We start from the raw sequence: 22,766 nt of genomic DNA on the forward strand, positions 1-22,766 counted from the left end.
CTTTGAGCTTAAGCCACAATTAGTTTCTTTAATGCAACATTGCAAGTTTCATGGACTTCCATTGGAAGATCCTCATCAGTTGTTAGCTGAATTCTTGCAAATCTGTGACAGTGTCAAGACCAATGGGGTTGATCCCGAGGTCTACAGGCTTATGCTTTTTCCATTTGCTGTAAGAGACAGAGCTAGAATATGGTTGGATTCACAACCTAAGGAAAGCCTGAACTCTTGGGAAAAGCTGGTCAGTGCTTTTCTGGCCAAATTATTTCCACCTCAAAAATTGAGTAGGCTTAGAGTGGAAGTCCAGACCTTTAGACAGAAGGAAGGTGAATCCCTCTATGAAGCTTGGGAAAGATACAAGCAACTGATCATAAGATGTCCTTCTGACATGCTTTCAGAATGGAGCATCATAGGTATCTTCTATGATGGTCTATCTGAACTGTCCAAGATGTCATTGGACAGCTCTGCTGGAGGATCTCTTCATCTGAAGAAGATGCCTGCAGAAGCTCAGGAGCTCATTAAGATGGTTGCAAATAACCAATTCATGTACACTTCTGAAAGGAATCCTGTGAATAATGGGACAAATCAGAAGAAAGGAGTACTTGAGATTGATACTCTGAATGCCATATTGGCTCAGAACAAAATATTGACTCAGAAAGTCAATATGATTTCTCAGAGTCTGTTTGGGATGCAAGCAACAACAAGCAGTACCAGAGAAGCTTCATCTAAAGAAGAAGCTTATGATCCTGAGAATCCAGCAATGGAAGAGGTGAATTACATGGGAGAACCCTATAGAAACACCTATAATCTTTCATGGAGAAATCACCCAAATCTCTCATGGAAGGACCAACAGAGGCCTCAACAAGGCTTCAACAACAGTAATGGTTGAAGAAATAGGTTTAGCAATAGCAAGCCTTATCCATAATCTTCTCAGCAACAGACAAAGGATTCTAAGCAGAGCCACTCTGACTTAGCAACTGTAGTCTCTTATCTCTCTAAGACCACTTTAAGTTTCATGATTGAAACAAAGTCCTCTATTAGAAATTTTGAAGCACAAGTAGGTCAGCTGAGTAAGAGAGTTACTGAACTCCCTCCTAGTACTCTCCCAAGCAATACAGAAGAGAACCCAAAGAGAGAATGCAAGGCCATAAATATGTTCCACATGGCTGAATGCATAGAGGAGGGAAAGGCAGTAATTTCAACTAAGGAAGACCTCAATGGACATCCACTGGCCCCCAAGGAGTTCCCTAATGAGGAACCATGGGAATCTGAGGCTCATACTGAGACTATAAAGATTCCATTGAATTTACTTCTGCCATTCATGAGCTCCGATGAGTATTCTTCCTCTGAGGATGACCCCCTTGCTCACCAAAGAACTGGATGACTTGACTAGGCAGAGATTACCTCAGAAGAGACAGGATCCTGAAAAATTCTCAATACCTTGTACCATAGGCACCATGACCTTTGAAAAGGCTCTGTGTGACCTGGGGTCAAGTATAAACCTCATGCCTCTCTCTGTAATGGAGAAGCTAAGGATCCTTGAGGTACAAGCTGCTAGAATCTTACTAGAGCTGGCAGACAATTCAAGAAAGCAGGCTTATGGACTTGTAGAGGATGTCTTGGTAAAGGTTGAAGGCCACTACATCCCTACTGATTTCATAATCCTAAACACTGGGAAGTGTATGGATGAATCCGTCATCCTTGGCAGACCCTTCCTACCCTTGATAGAGGAGAATTGGTCCTTCATGTAGATGAGGACTCCCTTGTATTTAAAGCTCAAGGATCTCCCTCTGTAGTCATGGAGAGAAAGAATGAAAAGCTTCTCTCAATGCAAAGTCAAATAGAGCCCCCACATTCAAACTCTAAGTTTGGTGTTGGGAGGACATCATCATGCTCTAAGTATCTGTGAGGCTCCATGAGGGCCCACTATCAAGCTATTGACATTAAAGAAGCGCTTGTTGGGAGGCAACCCAATTTTATTATATATTTATTTTCCTTTGTTATTTTATGATTTCTGTAGGTTGATGATCATGTGAAGTCAAAAAAACAACTGATAAAGCAAAAACAGAATGAAAAATAGTATTAAAAATAGCACACCCTGGAGGAAAAGCTTACTGGCGTTTAAACGCCAGTAAGGGGCACAGAGCTGGCGTTTAATGCCAGAAATGGGCACAGAGCTGGCGTTAAATTCCAGAAAGGGGAGAAAAGCTGGCGTTAAACGCCAGAAATGGGCAGCAACCTGGCGTTTAACGCCAGGATTGGCAATCAAGGGGGCGTTTACACGCCAACATGGTGCAGGGATGAGAAATCCTTGACACCTCAGGATCTGTGGACCCCACAGGATCTCCACCTACCTCATCTCTCTCTCTTCTTCAAACCTTCCCATAACACCCTTCCCCAAATACCCTTCACCAATCACCTCAATACCTCTTCCCCAAAAACCTCTCACCTATCAATTCCTTCCCTCTTCTCCATAATTTTTTCACCAATCCACATCCATCCATCATAAAACCCCACCTACCTCACCATTCAAATTCAAACCACTTTCCCTCCCATGGACCTCTAATTTCTCTTACCTTGCCAAAAGTCTGCTTTACATTATTTATTTATTTTAACTGCCATTTACTTTACTTGCTTCTTATCTTCTAAACCCCGATTACAACCTTTATAGCCAATAATAAGAACATACTTCCTCGCAGTTTCTTGAGAAGACGACCCGAGGTTTGAATACTCGGTTAACAATTTCTAAAGGGGTTTGTTACTTGTGACACCCAAAACGTTTGTACGAAGGGATTTTTGTCGGTTTAGAGACTATATCTACAACGCAACTATTTCCATGAATCTCTTTAATGGTAAAAATCTCGACGTCAAAATGGCGCCGTTGCCGGGGAACTACTAACGTGTGCCTTATTATTGGTTATTGTATATATTTTTCTTTCGCTTGTTTATTTATTGTTGTTTTTCCTTTTTATCTTTATTTGCTACTATGAACTCTCACCCCTCTCGCTTTGAGTATGGTTCTAATATTGTTAAAGGAAATAGAAGTTACAGCAGGAATGTGCATCAAGGTCAGACCAATCAAGGATGGATGGAACCAAGAGGATCTAATCAACCCTTTTGGAAGCAACACCCTCTGAGATATCCTGGACAAAGACCATTCTACAATGCATACCCAGCTGAAAGACATGGTGGACAACCTTGTAACTACCAACAAGCCCCACCCCATGCATATAAACCATCCTTTCAACATAACCTCGAACCACCACACTCACAAGCTTCTCTTCACCATTCGCCACCATATAATCCTTCCTTACCCCAATACCAATCCAATCGTTCCCAATCACCACCACTTTCCTTTGTATCATGTCCAAGTCCAGCAACCCGAGAAGCAGAGGATCGCCTAAAGGAAACAGTAAGAAAATTTCACACAACCATTCAACAACTGGAGCAAGTGATAATTCAATGGGCTTCTGAGCACTTAAATACACAAGGATCAGCCACAGCTCCATGTGGACAGCCCAATGAAGAGCATAGCATGAACGAGATACCAGAAACTCCAGTGGACAAGACAGAGAATGAATTTATACTAGAACAATTAGAAGAAGCTGTCTTTGTTCAAGAAGAGTTGGTTGAAGACCTAGGAGATGCTAAACTTCCATGGGAATCCAGAATTGAGGAAAACTCCCTCCAGGATGCTATAGTTGATGTTAAGGAGGATACTGTACAATCTCTAAGACAAGTCGTTTATGACGAATCAGACGGAATAATCCAGGAAGCAAATTCCCTTAATGATGATAGTCACAAGTCTAGCTCTCTTGGTGATAAACTTGCATCCGCAAGTGAATTCTCTGAGATCGAAGAATCTTCCCCAAGTGAATATGAAGATGATGCAGAGGTAGATTTCTCTCAACTTCCAATCTATGACTCAAGTGATGAGGAAGACATAGAAGACTTTGACCAGGACACAGATATAATTGAAGATCTTTGCAAGGAAGTGGAGGAATTCACAGAAGAGCACAAAGAAACGGAACTTGCAGAACCACCAAAAACACCTACCCCAAGGCCATTACTACATAATACAAGCTTCAAGTGGGTACAATCCTTAACTTACAATTTTACTTATTCACTTGAATATGGTTTGCTTGAAACAGATGGCCAGCTTAGAGCTCTCTGCGGCTTTAAGAGTAAAAGGGAAATGGCTCGTACTCAGAGCTGGTGCACAGGGTTCAATAAGATTCCACGCTTCACCTCGAAGTACACGGATTGGTATCATGCTCAATTGCATGGATCACAGAGAACGTTTGGTCACCACGGTGAGATTCTACTTTTTAAACCGCCCGGATGGAAACATGTAGATCAAGACGGAGGCGGATTTAAAAGCAAGGCTTGGAATCCTGGACTCTATCCTGACAGTCGTAGTCTTGGGAGCCTGAAAATCTGTTTGGAGCTGCTCAGAAGCTTTACATGCTTAGTTTGGGACCCCGGAGGCTATTGGCATTCCAAGCACTGGTGAAGATTTTTAGACGAATTTAAACATAAACCACCATAACAAGATACTCCTCCAATGTCCAACTTAAGGACTTTAACCAAAAGTGCTAGGTGGAGACAACCCACCATGGTATGGTCGCTTCTTTTTCAATTTATTTCTTGTTGATTGCTTTCATTTTTTCTTTTTCAATTTCAATTTATTAAACCTGGAATCATGCATAGCATTCATGTCAACCATTGCATTCTGCGTTTTTCATTCAAAAAAAAAAGGGGTGCACGACGCGACCGCACGCCCCATGCGATCGCGTCATACTGCGAAAAACACCACCCGCGCGACCACGTGACCCACGCGGCCGCGTGATATATATTTCGGCGAAAGGATCCAACGAACAGAGAGTTAGGCTAGAATCGTGCGGCCCTTGTGCGTTTCGCACAAATTGGCCCACGCGATCGCATGCCCTATGCGATCGCGTCACTTGCACAACACCAATCCCACGCAACCGCGTGAGCGACGCGATCGCATCGCATGGATTGCACATCACCCCAAAAGGAGACAGAAAGTTGCGCTAAAACGGCGCTGGAGTCGTGCGTTTAGCACGAATTCCAGCGACGCGATCGCGCGACCCACGCGATCGCGTCATCCCTCTTTCCCCCCTCTCATGCGATCGCGCACCTCACGCGATCGCGTCACTCCCATTTTCATCCCAACCACGCGACCGCGTGCCCCACGCGGCCACGTGGATTCAAAAATATAACCCCCCAGCTGGTGAACACTATCAGTCGCGCAGCCCCCCCACCCCCAACCCTCTTCACCCTCTCTGCACCTCCTTCCTCCTTCTTCCTCCAGCACCACCCAGCCGCCACCAACGCCACCACCCGGACGCCACCGCCGTCCAGACGCCGCCGCCGCAACCCCCTCCCCTTCCTTCTTCTTCCTTCTTCCTCTCCCCTCCCCTCTCCACCACTGCCCACCGCGACCACCGCCCACCACCGCCGGCCATCAGCCCCGCCCCCCTTCTCCGTCACCCACCCGCCCCCCTCCTTCTATCACTCATCCTCAACCCTCTCCGCCACTGCCCCCCTCAGCCGCCACCGCGACGCCGTGCCCTGCCACCGCGCCGGATGCCGCCGCAGCCACCTTCTTCCCCGTTCCACCCTTCCCGCCTACCAGGTTCCGCAAAACGCAACCCCCTTTTATCCGTTCGTCATTTTTCTGTAATTTTTTCCGTTTATGTTCATAATTAGGATAGATAGATATGCATGTTGTAGTGGAATTTTTAGGTTGTTAGGTAGCTTAGGCTGTGGTTAGTGGATCTAGGTCTGTTTACTTGCACTGTTCTTGTTTATGTTTTTATTTTAACTGCAATTCTGCTGTTCCTGTGACCTCGTTCATATGCTGAGACTTCTTGCAATTGCTACTTGTTACTCTCAATTTTCCTGTTTCTATTCATTACTGGTAACTGCAGCATGTTTTTAATTCATATAAACTGCTATGATTGTTGTTTATTTTCCAGGACAATCCAATTTTAGCCGGTATGCTGCCCAAATTTTTCGTAAATTGTTTTCATTCATGTTTTGGTTTGGCATTTTTGCACTCTGTTTTACTCTGCTTTACCCAAACCGTTTCATGAATGCTATGGCAGAATTTCTTATCCTCTTTGATTTCCTAGTTCATAAACTGCATTTGTGATTCACTGATTCCAATTTTTGCTTTCCTTATTTCTATTCGAATCAGCATCACCCTGTTTTCCTTGTTTGATTATGAGTACTTCTATTCTTACCTATGAATCCTTGTTATATGGATTTTTTTCTTCTCTATTCCACTTCCTTTAACCCGCACTTTCCTAACTCCCTAATTTTAATTTCCTAACTTCTTTTTCAAATTCTAACCATACTAACCCTTTTGATCTCTTTTCTGATTATTTTCACTTTTCTCTAACTTTCTAACGATGGTATATTGATTATTTTTTTTTCCATTTAACATACATTCATCATATTTCTTATACTCATTTTCCTTATTTTATTTCTCCTTTGCCGCTTTGAGTTTCCTTTGTTTAATTGCCTATTTGCTTTACTATTTTTATCATATCCTGGTTTTCTGTTTTTCAGGATGTCTGCCTCACAGAGGAAAGGCAAAGGCAAGGCTACTGGCAAGCGGAAGAGAGGAGATTCCTCCCAGTCCATCATTGCTCTAATGCACGATTCTTCATGGTGGGAGAAGAACTTCACACAGCAGGAGAAAGCTGACTAGCTGCTCCCTGCAAATGATCCTATCAGATTTGCAAACCAGTACTGTGAACTGAAGTACCCGGCTTTTGCAAACTCTAGAAGTCTATACCTGGAACGAACTCTGAAGATTCCAGAAGCCCTTCAGCAGTACACCACTGAGCAAATCAAGCAAAGGGGCTGGTTCTTTCTGGAAAGAACACTGACAGAGGTCAATTCCTCTTGGGTACGGGAATTCTACTGCAACTACTATCTCACTACCCTAGATGCAGTGCACCTGAGAGGAAAACAAATTCTGGTCACTGAAGAGGCCTTAGAGGACATTCTTTGGCTCCCAGACAAGTCCGATCAGCCTGATGGTTATTCAAAGGCTGAGGAGGAAATGCGTTAGATGCAGTTTGATTGGGATGCCGTGAAGGCACGGATAGCTCTCGACCCGATAGTTCCTTGGGAGATGGGTCTGGACACTACCATGCCTAGAGGGATCAAGAGAGCATACCTAAATGATGAGGCTCAGTTATGGCATCAGATCTTGAGTAATTATGTGATGCCGAGTAATCACGAGATGGAGATCCCGGCTGCTATGATCACCCTCCTTTGGTGTGTGCTGGAGGGTAAGGACCTTTATCTGCCACGATTCATTCGGCACTATATGGCCAGGGTCCACATCCGAGGCACCCTCCCTTTTCCATATCTGGTTACACAGCTTGGCCGTCGAGCTGACATGCCATGGGAGGATGCCGATGAGAGACCACCAGCGGCGGATTGCAGGAAGATCATTCCGCACAGCCGAAACTTCTTAGCCTTGGGCCACAGACCACCACCATTCACTGCTACTGATGAGTCGGCCCCACCGTCTGCTGGACCCTCTTCCTCCACTGCTGCACCACCTACCACTGCACCTCCACCTGCCACAAAGCCCATCTATCATCTGGTGCACCGCTTGTTCTGATGACTTGACCAGATGGAGCGTCGCAACAAGCGGTGCTATGAGCACCTAAAGCTGATGATACGATCCGGTGACATCCCCTCCGAGCCCAACACACCATCCGAGGCATCTAAGGAGGAGGCGGATGCGTCCGAGGCAGAGACCCGTCCCTAGGAGGCAGCACCAGCCGCAGCATAGGCAGCGGTCCCACATCAGATTGTGGCTGCGGATCTTGAGATCCCGATCCAGTCAGCACCTCCTCCACAGCAGCCAGACCCTCAGCCCACCACCACCACTGAGACTCCAGCTACCATCCCTCCCAGTGATGACACTCCTTCACACCCGGCTTGATTGAGCATCGGGGACGATGCTTCCTTTTAAGTGTGGGGAGGTCGCCATCTCTGGCGTTTATTTTGGTGAAACACTACATACTTTTTCTTTTATTTTGGATATTTTTCTGTATTTTTCTTTTTACTATTATTTTCTGAGTACTTATACATTGCTTTTATGTATTTTTACTCTATTTTCTGCATTTTGCATCATTAGTTCATATTTTAGCCATTTAGTTTATTTTAGTTATTTAGTTCAGTTTGTAATTCTGATTTATTAGTGGATTAATTAGTATAGTTTACCCTTTTTAGCATAAGATAGTATAGTTTAAATAGAAAAATATAAAAAGAAAGTAAGCTAGGAAATTGAACATATCAGATTTAAATCCACAAACCTTATATATAGCATTACATGATGTAGTTAAACTGACAACATTTCATCAATGAGGAACACTAAAACTTTCAAAGCTACCCTAAATAATTTTTTTATGAGAATAATGGGAATTTTTAACTAAACTTGCATACAATAAATAAATGATATATGATGCTTGAGTTAGAGAACACACAGCCTGTGAGTCTTGAGCTTAATTGTATGGTTGCATTCAAACCATAATTTTATTTCTGTGTGTTTCATTTCTTTTTATTCTGATGTTCCTTACTTTTCTTTAATCTATATGTCCAATTATAGAATATAGAATGTAGATACATACCAAGAGAATGATTAAGGCCATCATTTGATTTCAGCTCACTTACCCCAAATTAGCCTACCTTTTACATCACCCTTGTTAGCCCCCTTGAGCCTTTTAAAACCCCTTTATTCTATTTAGCCAAATTACTAGCCTTAAGCAGAAAAACAAAAGAAAATCCCAAGTGAATCCTTGGTTAGCTTAAGATAGAAAATGAAAAATAGAGTTAAATGTGGGAAACCTTTTGGGAACATGGATGATAGAAACAAAAGATAGAAAAGTTAAAAGAAACAAAATAAATTTGGGAAGTATGCTCATGAGAAAATCTAAGTGATTCAATTACCATGTGCATTAAAAAAAAATTTACTTTTCAGCATTTAATAAAAGGGGATACAAAAATTCCCCAATGCAAAATAAAAACAATGCACATGGGATAAAAATAAAAAGTGAAACATGAGCATGTAACAAAAAGTGGGAAAATATGGGAGAATAGGTAAAGAAGTTTTATTTTACTAAATATGTATGTTAGGTGAAATCTTAGTCTAATTAAGGATTCACTTGTTAGCTCACTTGACCCTATACATAAATCCTTACCTTTACCTTGACCCCATTACAACCTTAATTGAAGACCTCATGACTTTTTGGTATGACTATATTCTATAATTGTTGATTAGTTAGATGAAGAACAAAGCTATAGAAAGCAAGAATAAAAAGAAAAATAGAGTGAATAAACCCAACAAACACTGAGTGACTAGAGAGTAAACACAAAATCCAGTGAGGGTTCTATAACTCATCAACATATATCTGTGCTTATAGTTACTAATTGTTTTGCAAGTTTGTACAATGTTTTCTTTCCCATCTCATTTGCTAAAATGCTTTATTATTTAAGGGTTGGCTATATATATATATACACATGACTTCTTGAGAATGTGAATTAACTTGACTACATGTAAGCTTTATATATAAGTGAATAATTTAGAGTTGCATAATGCATCATTCATTTAGGTAGTTGCATTTAAATTAGGTTGCATTGCATGACATTCCATCACATTAACCTTAATTATTTACCTTGGATTTAGCATGAGGACATGCTAGTGTTTAAGTGTGGGGAGGTTGATAAACCCATATTTCATGAGTTCTTTTGTGCTTAATTTGAGTGATTTATTCAATCCTTCACCTACTTATTCACATTAATTGCATGGTTTTACTTTCCCTTCCTTATTATGTGATGTAAATGAAAAACATGTTTCCTAAGCTTTAAAATTAATTAATTTAATTACCTTTATTTCCATTCGATGCCGTGATTAGTGTGTTGAGTAGTTTCAGATTTTCTAAGGCAGAATGACTTAAAGGATGGAAAAGGAAACATACTAAAATGGAAGGAGAAAGTAAAATGGAGCTTTTAAGGAAACTGGTATTCACGCGATCGCATGGACGACGCGATCACGTGCCAAGCACGAATCAGCAGCGACGCGGCCGCATGACTGACGTGACCGCGCGCCTTAAGCAGAACACGCATGACGCTGTCGCATGACTGATGCGACCGCGTGGCAAGGAAAAGCTCCGAATGACGCGGTCGCGTGACCCACACGGATGCGTGACAAAGGCCACGTATCAGAATTTACAGAATACGCCCCCAGCGAATTCTGAAGCCCTTTTTGGCCCAAATCCAAGTACAGACAGCATAGACCAGAGGTTATAAAGTGTGGGAATGCACCAATTCAAAGAGAGCTCGCATATTTTACTTCTCAATGATTTAGATTTAGATGAGAGGGAGATCTTCTCTCTCTCTCTTAAGATTTAGGATTTCTTCTTGTTTTAAGAGTGACTCTCAATCCAGGTTTTATATTTCTTTGTTTTAAACTTCCCTTTCACTTTATTTATTTATTTTAGTATCTGAGTTGGCTATTTATCTTTATAATTGAATTTATGAATCTCTCCCATGTTGCAGACTGTTATTTGAATTAATGATATTTGAGGTATTTTCAGTTTATGATTGTTCTCTTTGATTTAAGTTACCATTGCTTCCCATCTAAGGATATTTTTATTATTCCAGCAATTTTACTTTTTCCCCTTTTGGTCTTGGTTAAGAATTCAGTAACTCAACAGTTATTAAACTCAACATAATTGATAATCGTTATCTTGCTAATTGAGCTGAACTTAAGTAATCCCAACCTTTTCTTAGGAAATAAATAGGATTCAAAGGCCAGATCAATTAGTCCCTTGACTTTCCTTTGCCCTAGTAAAGGTTGACCAAGTGGAGTTTAGATTCAACTTTCATTATAGTTGGGAGAGATAACTACGTTGGACCTCTAATTTCTCTTACCTTGCCAAAAGTCTGCTTTACAGTATTTATTTATTTTAACTGCCATTTACTTTACTTGCTTCTCATCTTCTAAACCCCGATTACAACCTTTATAGCCAATAATAAGAACATACTTCCTCGCAGTTCCTTGAGAAGACGACCCGAGGTTTGAATACTCGGTTAACAATTTCTAAAGGGGTTTGTTACTTGTGACACCCAAAACATTTGTACGAAGGGATTTTTGTCGGTTTAGAGACTATATCTACAACGCAACTATTTCCATGAATCTCTTTACTGGTAAAAATCTCTTATGAGTCCTTTGAATTACAAGAAAGAAAATGCAATGTTATTTCAAGTTTCATCAGCATCAATAAGAGAATAGTTTGTTCCATAAGAGTTATTGTGAGTTGTTACAAAGGCAAGAGTAAAAGAGACTAAGACCAAGAGAGACTGTTAAAAAAAAAAAACTAAGAGATAAGGAACTAAGTGTAGAACCTTGAATGAACTAAAAAGAAAATGAGTCACGAAAAGCAACAAGACTTGGAAGGCATAACAAGTAGAGGCTAAGGGGTGTCCCCTGAATATCGATAGAACCAAGAAGTAGTAAGAAATAAAGACCCAAGGCTCTGAGCATCAACTACTAGGATGGAAAGAAACACTAAATAGCTCAAAGGAAGTTAGAAAACCTAGTAGATGCTTGTGGTTAAGATTTGTCAAGAAGAGACCTGGGCAAGTAAATTCTTAGGGGTGTTTCAACACCTAGTACCTTAAAGTCAACTGGTTTGGGAGTGCAAATTGAAAGCCTAACTAAAGGGTCGTCTTGAGACAAAATATTTAGAGTCGTGGTCAATGAAAAAGAAAAAGTGAAAAGGAAAGAACAACCAAAAGAGAATGAAATAACTTTTACAACTTCAATGTGACAATCAATAAAAAGGGCCCCTGAGGCATATACTTGGAAGATCAAAGAAATATACCATTTAAGCACAAAAGCATTCAATATGTAAACACTAATCATCATTTTCTTGTATGAAAAAGCATAGAAAAACATACATGACATGATGACATGTCATCAATTATCTCTTCCATCTCTTGTACTTTTCTCTTAAGCTATGAGTAGATAAATTCCCTCTCATTGAGAGAGGGAGCTCTGTTGTACTTGATGAATTAATGATGGTGAATTTCTTCTTCTCTTCATCTTCTCTTTGATTTGCTAGAATGAATTTCATTTTAATGTTAGTGTTCAATAATCTTGGGAAAGAGATTGAATACAAAATGGGTTTCATGGGAACCTTGGAAAAGGAAACATGAAACCATGCTAGAAATCCCTTCTCACACTTGTGTAGGATCTGGGTTTTGGTGTTTGGATATGGTGACATATAATCCTCCCTCTACTTGGACCTATGATGATGTGTGGTATAATTAGGGACCAAGTATATCTCTCTTCATGAGCAATTAGACCAAGAAATTGGCTATTGATCAAGATCTGAGAGATTGAGTCACCAAGTGATTGGGGCTCAATCAATCATGATTGCCAAGAGGTCAATGAGTTGCATGATTGAAGATAAGATGAACTAAATTTAATTCGAAGAGAACAACATCTCCTTATCTCAATGAATTCCCCCATATTCTTATTTTTCACTTTCTTTATGGCTTTCTTTACATTTTGTCACTCCCCATTCCCATTTACAATTAAGTCATTTAAGTTTCTGCACTTTACATTCTTGCCATTTCCTTTTCTGCACTTTACTGCTTTTCTTTACTTTTGAGTCTTTTATAATTTTGCCCAATTACAGTTCTGCAATCACAATCTATTTTGCTTAGCTTAACTAATTCACCAATTGATTAAAATTTCTCAAATCTACCAATCTCTGTGGATACGATCCCACTCCACTGTGGGTTATTACTTGACGATAATTTTTGGTGCGCTTGCCAAAAGAACGGATACATCATGTTTATATGTAGAGTGAATTCAACTCATTAGTAGGGTGCAGCAATTTTGTGCTTTACTCCATACCTCAGGAGGAAACTTTCCAATGGTCTGTTGCAAAAATGGCTTCCTCTATCACTGATAAGAGCTCTAGGCACCCTAAATCGGCTAAAGATGTTTTTTTTTTGAGAAAGTTTTTCACCACCTTATTATCATTTGTTCGAGTTACAACAGCTTCTACCCATTTTGATACATAATCCACTGCCACCAGGATATATTTATTGAGTATGAGGTTGGGAATGGTCCCATGAAATCAATCCCCCATACATCAAATAATTTAAGTTCTAAGATGAATTGTTGTGGCATTTCCTTTCTTTTGGCTAGGTTCCCTACTCTCTAGCATTCATTGCAGTGCTGTACCATTTCTTTTACCTCCTTAAAAATTGTGGACCAAAAGAATCCACATTGGAGTACTTTGGTTGCAGTCATTTCTCCTCCAAAATTTCCCCCAAAGCAAGAAGCATGACAATTCCATAAGACTTCCCTTCCTTCTTCCTCTAAGATGCATCTTCTAAGTATTTCATCTGGACATTTCTTAAAAAGGTATGGTTCATCCCAGATGAAGTACTTGGCATCATTAATAAGCTTCCTCTTCTGGTGTTTGTTGAATTCTGGAGGCACCTCCCCATTGGCTTTAAAGTTTGTAATGTCTGCAAACCATGGTGCCTTGTGAACCAACATCAGTTGCTCATCAGGAAAACATTCATTTATATTCAGGCTTTGTGTGCTTCCTTCTTCATAGGGGATCCTTGACAAGTGATCTTCTACCTTGTTTTTCACTCCTTTCTTGTCTTTAATCTCCATGTTAAACTCCTGCAGCAACAACATCCGTCTTATCAGCCTTGGTTTTGATTCTTGCTTGGCAAGTAAATATTTCAATGTTGCATGATCAGTAAAAATAATCACTTTAGACCCAATGAGATATGATCTAAACTTATCAAATGCAAACGCTATTGCCAGTAGTTCCTTTTTAGTAGTTGTGTAATTCCTTTGGGTTTCATTTAGGACTTTACTGGCATAGTATATAACATTCACTAAGTTATCTTTCCTCTATCCTAACACTGCCCCATTAGCAATATCTGATGCATCACACATCAATTCAAAGGGTAGATCCCAGTTAGGTGGGGCAACGATAGGTGCTGAGGAAAGCTTTTTCTTCAGAGTTTCAAAGGCTAGCATGCAATTCTGATCAAATACAAAAGGTATATCAGAGACAAGTAAGTTACTCAAAGGCTTGGCTATTTTCGAAAAATCTCTGATAAACCTTCTGTAAAATCCAGCATGTCCTAGGAAAATCCACCTTAGCTCTGTCTACCTCAATGCCTTGGTTAGAGACCTTATGACCAAGAACTATTCCTTCTGTCACCATAAAATGGAATTTCTCCCAATTCAAAACCAAATTGGTCTCTTGGCATCTTTTTAATACCAAGGCGAGGTGATTTAGGCAATTAGGGAAGGGATCCCCAAATACTAAAAAGTCGTCCATAAAGACTTCAATGAATTTTTCAATCATGTCTGAAAAGATAGATAACATGCAGCGTTGGAAAGTTGTAGGCACATTGCACAGTCCAAATGGCATGCACCTGTAAGCAAAGACCCCATACGGACAAGTGAATGATGTTTTCTCCTGGTCACTTAGGTCAACTACTATTTGATTGTATCCTGAATAGCCATCCAAGAAGCAATAATATGCATGTCCTGCAAGCCTTTCTAGCATCTGATCAATGAAAGGGAGTGGGAAGTGATATTTTTTTGTAGCTTCATTAAGCTTTCTATAATCAATGTACATCTTCCATCCTGTGACAGTTCTTGTAGGGATGAGTTCATTCTTTTCATTGGGCACCACAGTGATGCCTCCCTTCTTAGGAACCACTTGGACGGGGCTCACCCATGGGCTATCTGAAATTGGGTAGATCACCCCTGCCTGCCAAAGCTTGATAACTTCCTTTGGCACCACTTCTTTCATGACTGGATTCAATCTTCTTTGATGGAGTGCTTAGAATCTTCTTCTAACAGGATCTTATGCATGCATATGGATGAGCTTATTCCTTTCAAATCAGCAAGGGTCCACCCAATGGCATCTTAATACTTTTGTAGCACCTTGATTAACTACTTTTCCTGTTCTTGGCTAAGAGCAAAATTGTTGATTACTGGGTAACTTTCATCACTTCCTAAGTATGCATACTTGAGAGTATGAGGCAATGCTTTCAGTTCAAGTTTGGGTGTTTCTTTCTCCGTTTTTCTTCCCTCTCGTGTTCTTGGAGTGGGCACTTCAGCTGATTTGATATTAGCAACCTCAACATTTAATGTGGAATCATCTCCTGTCGCTTTTTCAAGTGCTTCTTCAATGGTTTCTTGCACCACAAGGGTATGTTCATGTGGTGACTCCTGTGGGTAGCTCATGGCCATGAACACATTAAACACCATTTTCTCACCATGCAACCTAAGGGTAAGTTCACCCTTTTGGACATCGATGATGGCTCCAACAGTGGCTAAAAATGGCCTTCCCAATATTATTGAAGCTTTGGCTTCCTCTTCCATATCCAACACCACAAAGTTAGCAGGGAAGATGAAGTCTCCTACTTTCACCAACAAATCTTCTACTATTCCATGAGGGAATTTGAATGATCGGTCTGCCAATTGGAGAGATATTCTTGTTGGTTTGGCTTCCTCAATCTTCATTGTTTTCATCATTGCTAAGGACATCAAATTTATGCTGGCTCCCAAATCACACAAGGCTTTCTCTACTATGATTTTTCCTATGATGCACGGAATTTAGAAGCTCCTTGGGTCTTTCAATTTTTGAGGCTGTTTATGTTGGATGATGGCACTACATTCCTCAGTTAATACCACAGTTTCATCATTCCTCCAGCTTCTCTAATCGGTCATTAATTCCTTCAGAAACTTAGCATAGAGTGGCATCTGCTCTAGTGCTTCAGCAAATGGGATGTTGATATGAAGTTTCTTGAAAATCTCCAAGAATCTGGAGAATTGGTTGTCCTTTGCATTCTTCATTAAGCGTTGAGGGTAAGGTGCTTCAGGGATATATGGCCTTGGGCCTTCTTTTTCTTCAGGTGGATTGGGAGTATATGTTTGTGCTTCTTTCTTGTCACTTGAACTTCCCTCTGCTTCCTCTTCTTGAGTTTCCTTTGAGGTCTCTTTCAATTTCTTTCCACTTATGAGAAAAATATCTTTGCATTCCTCTTTCGAAATTGTCTTGGTGGCATTACAAGAACCATGACGAGGGGCTTGCTTGGACAAGTATCCAATTTGTGCTTCAAGTTTCTGAATAGCAGCATCTTGATTTTGCAGATTGGATCTCACTTCCTCCTTGAAATTTTTCATGTCTTAAGACTCCTTGTAAAGATTGGTGAGCATCACTTCCATTCTAGACAGTTTGTCCTCTGATGGTGGATTGGGAGTTGGTTATTGAGGTTGATTGGCTTGGGCTTGATATGGTGGTTGAGAAGAATTATTGTATGGATGTTGATTTGATCTTCGGTTGGATTTTTGGTAGGTGTACTGGTTGGGATTATGAGGTTTGTGATCTTGGCCTTGGTTTTGTTGATTTTACCACCCAAAGTTTGGGTGGTTCTTTCAGCCAGTGTTATAGGTTTTAGAATATAGATTATGAGCTTACCTAGATGAATTTCCAAGGTAATTGGCTTCCTCCCGGTTACTCCTTCCTCTGTGTCCAACTCTCCTTGAGGTGATGGTTGAGTGTGGATGGCTACAGCCTGATTCTTCTCCATTTGCTTTGTTAAATCAGCTAGTTACTTGGCAATCATCTTGTTTTGGGCCAAGATTGCATCCATATGGTTTAACTCCATGACTCATCTGTTGTTACTTCTATCCGAGGCATAAAAATACTCATTGTCAGCCACTGTTTCTTTGACATCAATAGCTTCTTCACTGGTCTTTTTCTTGTTAAGGGAGCCTCCAGATGAGTGGTCTACAGCTTTCTTTTATTCATAGGAAAGCCATTCATAAAAGATATGAAATTGAACCCACTCATTAAACAACTCAGGTGGACATTTCCTTGTCAAATCTTTAAATTTCTCCCAAGCTCCATATAAGGTTTCACCATCCTGCTGTCTGAATGTCTGCACCTTAGTTCTCAGCCTATTCACTCTTTGAGGAGGGTAGAACCTTGCTAAGAATCTATTCACTAGATCCTCCTAGGTTGTTTCTTTGGAAAATAATTCTAGCCATTTGGATGCTTTGTCCCTCAAAGAAAATAGAAACAGTAGCAATCTATAGATGTTAGGATGAACACCGTTAGATTTAACCGTATCACAGATCCTTAGGAATGTAGTGAGATGCTGATTAGGGTCTTCTTGGGCACTTCTTCCGAAAGAACAATTGTTTTGGACGAGTGTGATGAGTTGAGGCTTCAATTCGAAGTCATTAGCATGGATGGTTGGTTTTTGAATACTGCTACCACAGTTTCCTGGGTTTGGATTGATGTAAGAGCCTAGAACTCTCCTCTCTTATCCAGCAGAGTTGTCTGTGCCTCCTCTGGCATGATTGTTCACCTCTCCTTCATGATGGTTTTCCATATCATCCTCCACGTTTATATCCAAGTCCTCTTCTTCTTCTTCTACACCAATAGCCTTCTTTCCTCTTGCTTCCCTCCTTAATCTCATGAAGGTTCTTTCTGGTTTGCTATCAAAAGAGGTTGAAACCCCTCTTCTACCTGTCATACAAGTACCAAAACAGGTAGCAACCAGCAAGTGAAGATTTCACGGTTAACGAAAAAGTGTGGTTAGAGCAATTTAGGCAATTAATCAAACAGTTAATGAGTCAGTGGATTACTTTTGCTAGAAAGTAGGGAATAAAGAAAGATAAAGAGAAACAACTAAAATTACAGAAAGTAAATGTAACAGCAGAAATTGAAATTGAATTAACAAAAGAAAAAAAATGCTCAATCTAGTTATCCTTCAATTTAGTAACTGTCAATACAAACCAATCCCTGGCAACGGCACCATAAACTTGATGTCCTGAAAACTATCTCTCAACAATTTTCTACCGGCAAGTGCACCGGATTGTCATCAAGTAAAAAATCACTATAGAGTGAGGTCAAATTCTACAGGGATTGGTTGGTTGATCAATATTAATTGGAGAATTGTTCTAATTGAGCTGAATCAGAATTCAAACTGGGATTGCAGAATGTAAATTGGCGGGAAACCTAAATTGCAAGAAATTAAATGAACAGAAATTAAATTGCAAAATCTAAAGAACAGAAACTTAAATTGTAAGAAATTAAATGGAAGAAGCTTAGATTGCAAGAAATTAAATGGGAATGGGGAAATTGAGCATCAAATTAAACAGCAGAATGTAAATAGAATGGGTGAGATAAGAATAGGGGGTTCATTGGGTTTCAGGAGATATTGAACTCTCCGAATCAAATCATTTTCATCTCTTCCTCAATCAATGCATTCATTGACTTTGCTTGGCAATCTTAGATGATTGGATCCCAATGTCTTGGCTCACCAATATCTTTAAGCATGTACAATTGCCCATTGTCTTAATTTAATTGCTCATGGGAAGAGTTGAAGTTCGGTCACTGATTAGACCACACAAATTCATAGATCAAAGTATTGGAAGGATTAAATGTCACAATATCCATTCAAAACCCAATCTAATCCAAGTTGAGAAAGCAATTATAGCATGAATTCCTCATCCCTCTCTCAAGGATCAGAAGATTTCAAATTATGAAAAGCTTCTCTATCAAGACAACTACCCAATTGAATTAAGATCGAAAGCTTTCTAACAAAATCAAGAGAAAAGATAGAAGAAGAAGATGAAAAATATTATTGATCCATTGAATTACAATAGAGCTCTCTAACCCAATGAAGGGGTTTAGTTGTTCATAGCTCTCAAAATGGAAAACAGAATTGGAAGATACATTGTAGAAAAACAAAATGCAGAATTAAAATTGGCAGAGTTTTAGTATCAGTCTCTCTCTCCTCCAGCTAACTTAAACTCTAAGCTATTTATACACTTTCTCCCCTTGATCTTCAGTCTCTGAATTGGGCTTTTTGATCCCCGTTGAGTCAACCATCCTTCAGAGAAAATTGATTTTGGACGTTTCGAGCAACGTTTGGCTCAACATTGGAGAGCCAATGTTTTCTTGTCCACGCGTACGCATGACCTACGCGTGTGCGTGGATGGTACAATTTACCAGGTCACGCGTCTGCGCTGCCTATGCGTGCGCGTGTTTAGGGCCAGAATGCTCATCCACGCGTGCGCATTTCCTACGCGTGCGCGTGGATGCAAAATCCCGAAATCCAATTTTTAGACGTTTTTGTGCACGTTGGCCTCAGCATTGGACCAACAATGCTCCCACCAATGTTGATTCATCCATGCGTGCGCATCATATACTCGTCCGCGTGGATTTCCAATTTTCACGCTCACGTGTTCGTGTAGCATACGCGTGCGCATCGATGCGCTTTTTCAAAATCATGATTTTGGAGCTTAGATTGCGTACGTTGGCCTCAACGTTGGACAAGAAACGTTTCCTCCAAAGTTGGCCTATCCACGCATGCGCGTTACCTACGCGTGCGGGCGGAAATCCACGCGTGCGCGTATAGCACGCGTACTTGTGATCATAGTTTTTCTAATTTTCCAGAAAGCACTTTGTATCAAGCATTGGAGGTAACGTTGGCTTCCTCCAACGTGAGAATCAGAATTATGCAGCAGATTTTGCTCTGCATTCCCTCTCAACGTTTGAGGCAACATTGGTGATCCAACTTTGGCCACCAACGTTGCTTCCTATTCATCCTTTCCATGGCTATTCTTCAACCTCCTTCCATGCATTTCTTTACCTGTCATCAACCAATACATGCATTGTCTTGCTAAAGTCATGAGAAATCTTATCATTCTTAGAACACAGGTAATTATGACATAATTCTCATGAAATTGCATCAAAATAACCATGGTTGAATGAATCTAGGCATACATGAATTTTTAACCCAGTTGCTTACTTATAGCTCAAGAAAGTGTATAAAACCTACTAAAAAGAAAAGAAAAAGGCTAGTGAAACTAGCCTAAGATGCCTTGGCATCAATTTGCTCGAAAAAAAGAGGTAGAAGAGTGAAGGAAACAGAGGGAGAAGGATCATGAGAAAAGACTATACAATCTCCCTTCCATCAATATTATTTATGGAGAAAAAAGGGTTGAGGTAGGTATTTTACTATTGTAATTTTTTCCTCTTGCATGATTGAACTCTGAAAGTGTAGTCCAGTCTTTCCTAAATATATCTGTCATTGTTGAGAGAGGTATATTGGATTTGAAATTGTAGCAAAACCTTTTGAGAGCCCTCCATTTCCTTTAGCTGTAGCGAGGACAAGAAGAAAAGACCCTCTTGATGGCTTCAAAGTATACACAAATGGATGAAATATCACTGACCACCTTAAGATTTAGTGTGAGTTTGCTAAGTAAACGTTATATATATACACACACATCAAAGAAAGAAGATGAAAGCTTTTAATATATCAAGTGTGGACTTTTAATTCATTGCAGAGTAGTAATTGAAAATCCAACTTTTATCAAAATTTTGAATACATATGGCTCAAGATTATTGTGATGCATTTTTTTAGAGTAGTTTCTTGATAATACTAAGATAAGAGAAATGATTTTTGTAATTATATAAGCATGACTTTGAGTGTTGTTTTATATTTATAAACTAACTAACATTATAAGTAATTAAAGGTTTCAATTAGTTTAAATTAAATTTGTGAAATAGATAAAAGTACATGTTAAACGACTTTGTATGAAAGCTTGCAAAGCTTCATGAATCATTCATACTTCATAAAGATAAGCATTAAATTATTTTATTTTAACAAAGACACCTCAAAGAGTGGGACAAATGACTCAGAGCTTTAAAGTTTCAACTTCTGAACTTCATATGCTTTGCAGCAGTGGTGCACGAAATTGTGATCTCAGGTAACGGCGCCAGAAACTCTGTACGCACATCTTAATAAATCGTTTTTCATTCACAACTTCGATACAACTAACCAGCAAGTGCACTGGGTCGTCCAAGTAATAAACCTTACGTGAGTAAGGGTCGATCCCACGGAGATTGTCGGCTTGAAGCAAGCTATGGTCACCTAGTAAATCTCAGTCAGGCGGATATCAAATGGTTATGGAGTTTTCTAAAATAAACAATAAATAACTGAATAGAAAATAAAGATAAAGATACTTATGTATATCATTGGTGAGAATTTCAGATTAGTGTATAGAGATGCTTTCGTTCCTCTGAACCTCTGCTTTCCCGCTATCTTCATCCAATCAGTCTTACTCCTTTCCATGGCAAGCTTTCTGTAAGGGCATCACCGTTGTCAATGGCTACATACCATCCTCTTGTGAAAAAGGTCCAAATAAGCTGTCACGGCACGGCTAATTATCTGAGGTTCTCGATCATACTGGAATAGGATTCACCCTCCTTTTGCGTCTGTCACTATGCCCAGCACTCGCGAGTTTGAAGTTCGTCACAGCCATCCCTTCCCAGATCCTACTCGGAATACCACAGACAAGGTTTAGACTTTCCGGATCTCAGGAATGGCCATCCATGGGTTCTAACTTATACCACGAAGATTCTGATTAAGGAATCCTAGAGATACTCATTCAATCTAAGGTAGAACGGAGGTGGTTGTCAGGCACGTGTTCATAGGGAATGATGATGACTGTCACGATCATCACATTCATGTTGAAGTGCGAATGAATATCTTAGAAGCGGAATAAGTTGAATTGAATAGAAAAACAGTAGTACTTTGCATTAATCTTTGAGGAACAGCAGAGCTCCACACCTTAATCTATGGAGTGCAAAAACTCTACCGTTGAAAAATACATAAGTAAAAGGTCCAGGCATGGCCGAATGGCCAGCCCCCAAAACGTGATCACAGGATCAAAAATACAATCCAGGATGTCAAATACAATAGTAAAAAGTCCTATTTATAATAAACTAGCTACTAGGGTTTACAGAAGTAAGTAATTGATGCATAAATCCACTTCTGGGGCCCACTTGGTGTGTGCTTGGGCTGAGCTTGAATGTTACACGTGCAGAGGTCATTCTTGGAGTTGAACGCCAGTTTGTAACGTATTTTTGGCGTTCAACTCTGGCTTGTGACGTGTTTCTGGCGTTTAACTCCAGACAGTGGCATAGAACTGGTGTTCAACGCCCTTTTACGTCGTCTAAACTGGGCCATAGTATGCACTATTATACATTACTGGAAAGCCCTGGATGTCTACTTTCCAATGCAATTGGAAGCGCGCCATTTTGAGTTCTATAGCTCCAGAAAATCCACTTTGAGTGCAGGGAGGTCAGAATCCAACAGCATCAGTAGTCCTTCTTCAACCTCTGAATCTGATTTTTGCTCAAGTCCCTCAATTTCAGTCAGAAAATACCTGAAATCACAGAAAAACACACAAACTCATAGTAAAGTCCAGAAATGTGAATTTAACATAAAAACTAATGAAAACATCCCTAAAAGTAACTAGATTCTACTAAAAACATACTAAAAACAATGCCAAAAAGCGTATAAATTATCCGCTCATCACAACACCAAACTTAAATTGTTGCTTGTCCCCAAGCAACTGAAAATCAAATAGGATAAAAAGAAGAGAATATACTATAAATTCCAAACTATCAATGAAATATAGCTCCAATCAGATGAGCGGGACTTGTAGCTTTTTGCCTCTTGAATAGTTTTGGCATCTCGCTTTATTCATTGAAGTTTAGAATGATTGGCATCTATAGGAACTCAGAGTTCAGATAGTGTTATTGATTCTCCTAGTTCAGTATGATGATTCTTGAACA

At 40.0% G+C, this 22,766-nt stretch overlaps 2 non-coding genes across 2 annotated transcripts; one reads left to right on the forward strand and one right to left on the reverse strand.

The window, feature by feature from the left end:
- Positions 1-283: 283 nt before the first annotated feature.
- LOC148577494 (small nucleolar RNA R71) lies at positions 284-391 on the reverse strand. The gene has a single exon (XR_015903715.1). It is a non-coding gene; the product is annotated as a small nucleolar RNA R71 (small nucleolar RNA).
- A 16,571-nt stretch (positions 392-16,962) lies between these two features.
- On the forward strand, positions 16,963-17,070 carry LOC148577495 (small nucleolar RNA R71). The gene has a single exon (XR_015904533.1). It is a non-coding gene; the product is annotated as a small nucleolar RNA R71 (small nucleolar RNA).
- Positions 17,071-22,766: the final 5,696 nt, after the last annotated feature.

Source organism: Arachis ipaensis, chromosome B1, assembly GCF_059453495.1.
Source record: "Arachis ipaensis isolate K30076 ecotype BB chromosome B1, ASM5945349v1, whole genome shotgun sequence".
Classification (NCBI taxonomy): domain Eukaryota; kingdom Viridiplantae; phylum Streptophyta; class Magnoliopsida; order Fabales; family Fabaceae; genus Arachis; species Arachis ipaensis.